The sequence below is a fragment of the Octopus bimaculoides genome, chromosome 11 (assembly GCF_001194135.2).
Source record: "Octopus bimaculoides isolate UCB-OBI-ISO-001 chromosome 11, ASM119413v2, whole genome shotgun sequence".
Taxonomy (NCBI): Eukaryota; Metazoa; Mollusca; class Cephalopoda; order Octopoda; family Octopodidae; genus Octopus; species Octopus bimaculoides.
This window is the reverse complement of record NC_068991.1, coordinates 77,394,727-77,401,259: the sequence shown is the minus strand read 5'-3', so window position 1 is coordinate 77,401,259 and position 6,533 is coordinate 77,394,727. Positions and strand designations below refer to the sequence as shown.

The following is a 6,533-nucleotide window of genomic DNA, read 5'->3' as shown; positions in this document are numbered from 1 at the left end:
CTGCAAAATCCTTTGTGTTTTGTTTTTATTTTTACATTTACAATTTATATATATATATATATATAAATATATTTACATCTAACTTTGCAAAAAGCCTTCTATTTCTTGTAAAATTACATGGTAGATTGAGAAAATATTTGCAGAGAGTTTTAGTCATAAATATAACAAATAATGAACTTAAACATACATATATACGTATGTTCACATACACATACGTACATATATATATGTACATAGATACATATACATTCACAAACACATATATTTACAAATCCTTTTTAAATGAAAAGCATTAAAAGTATTATTCATCTTGTAATTAGCAACTAAGGTGTGATGTAAGTATTTTTTATTTATTTATGTGATAATAATAATAATAATAATAATAATAATAATAATAATAATAATAATAAAAATAATAATAATAATGATAATAATAATAATAATAATAGTGAGGAGAAAGAAGACATGTGTAGATAGAATGACATAAGATAGCAACATCAACAAGAACTATTAGTCCATTATATAATTATATTGTCAAAAACTTGGAAACATAAACAGAATGAAAATGTAATTCACATTTGTGTATGTGCAAGTTTTTAAGGTGTGTCTTGCCATGTTAAACTGGTAAGATATATAGTATGATGGTAATGGTGGTAACATAAACACTACTAACTCTAATAGTAGCTATAAGCTGTATAGTGTGAGGTAGTGTAATAAGATAGAGAAATGGGAAGACAAGAGCAAAGAGTGAGTGGTTTTTAACTACATGTGCCAATAATGGAAGCGCAGAGTAGGCGGAGACAGGTTGGAGGATAAGAAGGATACAGTTAATTATGTGGAAAAGATATAAGTTAGTTTTGTGAAAGGCAGTAGTCACTGGGAAAATGTAATATATTCAGGGGCAGAAAATAGAGAGATTAGAATATATATGGAGATTAACAAAATTAATACATATAATGAATCAGAACATAACTAATAAAAAAGAAAATAATAAATTTATAGTAGCACATAAAGAACAGGTTATTCGTTAACAGTTGGGGCAACAGGTTTATTTTCATTTTTATGTTTCTGAGATCCTGTGCATGCAAGAAGACAAACATTCAGAGAAAGTAGGAAGGTAAAGAGAATTTCCAAGGTCTCTATAGTACAGAGTTTGCATGGTTTCATGTTACCTGAGTATAAATTTACCCTTTCCAGAATTTTCCAGTTTAAGTTGAAAGATGTAGACTTAACTTCCATTTCCCAAATATATGAAGCTAACCATGTCTAATTAGGGTTTTTAAATGTATGGTTTGATTCCAAGCTGATATAAGCCTTTGAGGTACGGAGTGTCTGCATGGTGCATTGATAGAGGGGGTATACATCATGGTTGGGACAGTTGCATTGCCTGCCAGACCCTTCTGCTTGACATTTGTTAAACTTAAAGATGTTGGAGTTTGCAAAGTTGAGCAAAATACAAGATAGTGGTATAGAAGATATTGATACTATTCCTGTTAAAAACTGGGCACTACATTGCATGTTAAAGTGCTTTTTAAGGGCAGTGAAGAATACACAAGCTACTGGGGTTGTTACAGCTAAGCTGTAGTGTTACTTATGCCAGGTGTTTCTACATCTGTTGCAGTTTGGGGTTTTATGTGGACATCAATGGATGTTAATTCATCCTTACAAATACTTTTAGATAAGGCATCATTAGCGTGTTGTGAAGAATTCTTGAAACTTTTTTCATGAGTTGACAAATGTGAAATCATGGGGAACATGTTTTGACTAAGCTCCTAGCAATGTTCTAAGGGGATTTGTGAATGGATGTAGTGAAAGTCTTGATAGGTTTGCATAAGAAATAATAGGTTGAGGTGTCAAGGGGCAGGACTGAGAAGATCAGTTTCCATAGGTGGGGGGGGTATACTCTAAGGTTCTTGCGAAAAGAGAGCAAAGTCTTGTCTAAATCCATCATTTATACACACACACACACACACACACATGTATATATATACACAAATTGCAGGTGCACAGCATTGATATTTACACATATTATATACATACATATATATCTATATACACATGTGTGTGTATAGAGGCAATGCCAAAAGACTGAGACCTCTGGAAATATGCTGCGACTGAGAAGACCCGGTAAATAAAGTGAGTCCACAGCTGTAATCTATGCCAGTGTCACATAACCAGCCCACTCAAAAGTACCTTGGATCGTAGGGTGACATGCTGTACTTGAGGAGACCTATTGAGTCAAGTACTTCAACATCAAAAACAAATCAAATCAAAATCAAATGGAAGTTGTAGTTGTGGTCTCCGTGCTGGTGGCACATAAAAAAGCACCATCCAAACACAGCCGACGCCAGTGCCGCTTTGACTGACTTCCATGCAATAGAAAGGATGACGGGTGGGTTGAGTAGGGGACATCCAGTGCTATTCCATGTTATAATGTTGGAGGGGTGCATGAGTGGGAGAGAGTCAGAAAAGCTGTGGAGAGAAGATCAGGAAAAGCTTGTTGAGGGTAATGTAGAGATGGACCAAAGAGAGGGAGATGAGAAATTGTTGAGGTAAGAGAGAGAAAAAGCAGGGCAAAGTAGAGAGGGAGCAGCAGATTAATGTAGTGAGAACAGTGAGAGAAAGAGAGACAGCAGGGAGTACAAAGATGGATGCCACATCTGCCCATCTTAACATTCTCTCTGCCTTCTTTGCCTCAGAGAGCAGGTTTCCCTCAATACAGCAACTCTCCAATTGTCTTAATCCCTTGTCGTCTCCTTTTGTCAGGTTCAACATCTTCAGATAGGTTTTCATCACTTGGTCCGATGTCTCTGAAGGTCTTTACTCCACAAGCAGTGGTGGACTGGCCAAGCTGCTAGCTTGCCCGATGGCAAGTGGGCCCCTGCACCATTAGAATCCATATATGGAGACTCCTGTTAATATCTAAGGGGCACATCTCAAGTTTGAGAATTTTTTTATTCACTCCTGGAAGAATGCATTAATTATTTCAGCCTGGCTGTGTTTGTAGACAGTTGAAAAAGAAACTTTTAACAACAACAAAAAAATTTAAATGATAGCATTGTAGTTGCGTGTGGGCCCCCTTGTAGTTGCAGGTGAGCCCCCTTAGTCTCCTGGCAAACAAATATTTTTAGACCAATCCACCATTGTCCACAGGTATTGTTCAGTTTGAGAACTCAGCCCTTCTTTGGCATTACACACTCATATCCTTTCTACTTTTGCACAAGGCCTGAAATTTTAGGGGGAGAGGAGTGATCAGTTACATGGGTCCCATTGCTGAACTGATACTTATTACATCAACCCCCAAGCAGATGAAAGACACAGCTTATCTCTCGAATCATTGATGCTCTGTCGTTCACTCTGACATTACACATTCTGTAAAGCATGCTTTGTATTTCTTTCTAATCTTCACAAATCTTCTGCATTTAATGCCCATGTCTCATTATTATGTAGCATTGCACATCACACACAAGTATCATATAATCCATCCTTCAATCTGAGGGAGAAGCCTTAGGTCACCTTGGTAACAGAAGCTGTTAACTACTTTGACTGGAACTAATCCCATTTTGCTTTTCTCTCATTTGCTCTTTGCAGTACACACACACACCACATGCACACATACACACATATAAACACACACATATAAATATGTATGTATGTATGTATGTATGTATGTATATATATCATCATCATCATCATCATCATCGTTTAACGTCTGCTTTCCATGCTAGCATGGGTTGGACTATTTGACTGAGGACTGGTGAACCAGATGGCTACACCAGGCTCCTGATATATATACATGAACACACACATGCTTCAGTGGACAACAAAACTGCAGGCTTTGCCTAAAAGCAAAATGTTTCAGATATTTAAACAGTCAAAATTATCACTTAATTAAAAAAATTTAATTGCCATCAACAGACAAAAATTCCTCTTAGGCCACTTCCTCATGCCTGAAAATTCAAGACACAGCCATCAGATCTAACAAATGCTACAGAACAGTTGTTCCTAAATTCTTTTATTTGTTTCAGTCCTTTGACTGCGGCCATGCTAGAGCACCATCTTTAGTCAAACAAATCGACCCCAGGACATATTCTTTGTCAACCTAATACTTATTCTATCTGTCTCTTTTGCCGAACTGCTAAGTGATGGGGACGTAAACACACCAACATCAGTTGTCAACTGATGAGGGGACACACACAGACACACAAACACACACACACACATGCATGATGGGCTTCTTTCAGTTTCCGTCTCCCAAATTCACTCACAAGGCTTCGGTTAGCCTGAGGCTATAGTAGAAGACACGTGCTCAAGGTGCCAGAGGGTGGGACTGAACCTGGAACCATATGGTTGGTAAGCAAGTTACTTATCACACAGCCACTCCTGCGCCTATACATTTGCTTCTAGTTTGGTCTGCCTTGCACCACAGCAGCAGTCCAGCCAGTAACTTTGATTGGTCATAAATCTAAGCATTTGACCCCACCTTGGAAAATAAGAATTTGTCTCAAGAGAGGGCAGTAAATGCAGCTTCAGTAATTCACCAAATGTTGTGCCTGACTTACTGTACATGATTTATATGCCCAGAACTCCAAGAAGTTGTGGAGAGCTTTGCTAACTGATTCTTTGTGTGTGTGTGTATGTGTGTGTTGTGTATGTGTGTATGAGCATTGTGTGTGCGTGTGTGTCAGAGTCTGTGTGTGTGAGTGTTGTGTGTGTGTGTGTGTGTGTGTGTGTGGTGCATGTGTGTATTGTTGTATTGGAGGTATAGTCCAACAAAACCACTGATCCCTGTCACATACATACATGCACCAACCTGCTCAACTCGCATGTATGTATGTGTGTGGGTGTGTAAGTACCAAAAGGTGAATTTTTGGGGGATCAACTCCAGAAACTAAGATTTTAGAAATGTTATCTGTATTTCAAGTCTTTGAAATCTTCAATGGACAAAGGCTTTCAGCAATCAACAAAATCATTTTGGAAAAAAAAGATTAAACAAAGATTAACATCTGTTCATTTAATTGGATAACATATTGAAAGTTGAAACAGTTTGCCAATAATTACTTGAATGTGTTCAGTAATGCACAATTGAGAATTGTTCTAACTAAACAAAACATATTTTACGTGACATTTTTAAAGTAAATAAATTCTATTATTCTCAATTCTTTGAGAAAATTCATTTTGTGTATAGATGTAGAGAGGTAAGATAGGATTTTTGTATAATTCTAGTAGATTTTTCGACAATTTGTTGGAACAAATTCTATTATTTGAGGTGTCAAAACAGGTTCCTGGTGCCAGATATGGAGACTAATTAAATGTCACTTGGTAGACCAATTTTATGTCCATACCCAAAGGTGTACACCGGCCCCAGAGCTGTAACTCTTGTCCTTTTCATGTGTTGAAAGATAGACTAATAGATAGATGGATGGATAAACAGATAGGCACAGGTATGCCTGTGTTGTAAGTAGCCTGCTTTGCAACTACATGATTCCAGGTTCAGTCCCACTGCATGGTACCTTGGGCAAGTGTCTTCTACTATTGCCTCGGGACAACCAAAGCCTTGTGAGTGGATTTGGTAGACGGAAACTGAAAGAAGCCCATCGTATATATGTGTGTGTGTGTGTATGTATGTGTGTGTGTGTGTGTGTGCAGGCGTGTATATTTGTGTGTCTGTGTTTGTCCCCCCACCATCACTTGACAACTGATGTTGGTGTGTTTACGTCCCCATAACTTAGCAATTTGGCAAAAGAGAACGATAGAATAAGTATTAGGCTTACAAAGAATAAGTCTTGGGGTCAATTTGTTCAACTAAAGGCGGTGCCCCAGCATGGCTGCAGTCATATGACTAAAAGAGTAAAAGAAATAGATAGATACAGAGACATAGAGAGAGACAGGGGGAGAAGGAAGAAGAAAGGGAGGGAGAGAGATTTGTAGCTGAGGCTGAGGATTCATAAGGCTTCAATGAATTTCCTCTCCTCTTCACTACCTTGCATATATGATTTTATTTTATATCGACTTTAATTCTTAAGGCAGCAAACTGGCAGAATGGTTAGCAGCATTTTGTCCATCTTTACATTCTGAATTCAAAATCTGTTGTGGTCAATTTTGCTTTGCTTTCTATCAGGGCTGATAAAATAGATACCAGTTGGATACTGGGGTCAATTGAATCGACTTGACCCCTCCCCCTGAAATTGCAAGCCTTGTTTCCAAAATTTGAAGCCAATATTTATTATTTTAATTTTATTTCCCACAGAATCAATAGCTGATGGTGAATCCTTTCTATAATCAAGAGCCCCAACCCTAACCCAACTCAGAAACCTGTCCCTGCTCTGGAATAGATGGATGCATGGCTGGATTGATGGACAGAGTGAGAGTCAAGAAGACAAACAGACAGACAGACAGACAGAGAGGTAGGTAAATGTTTACTTACGATTGCTTGCTTGTGGTTGTACATCAATTTCCAGTGAAAACCATCTTCTCCTTCCTTTGTGGATCCTTTCAAGATTGTACATCCCAATCCTACATAAGACACTTTG

At 37.8% G+C, this 6,533-nt stretch overlaps 2 long non-coding RNA genes across 3 annotated transcripts in view; one reads left to right on the top strand and one right to left on the bottom strand.

Annotated features, from left to right (window-relative positions):
- LOC106867980 (uncharacterized) overlaps positions 1-6,533 on the bottom strand; it is a 637,828-nt gene that overhangs the window by 211,316 nt on the left and 419,979 nt on the right. For both annotated transcript variants that reach the window (XR_008265237.1, XR_008265236.1), the window contains exon 9: positions 6,428-6,533. This exon is cut by the window's right edge and continues 258 nt beyond it. This is a non-coding gene — a long non-coding RNA (uncharacterized LOC106867980). The remainder of the gene's footprint in view (positions 1-6,427) is intronic.
- The window catches only part of LOC128249108 (uncharacterized), a 33,816-nt gene that overhangs the window by 24,840 nt on the left and 2,443 nt on the right, over positions 1-6,533 (top strand). Inside the window, exon 2 of the long non-coding RNA XR_008265238.1 lies at positions 6,251-6,407. This is a non-coding gene — a long non-coding RNA (uncharacterized LOC128249108). The remainder of the gene's footprint in view (positions 1-6,250; positions 6,408-6,533) is intronic.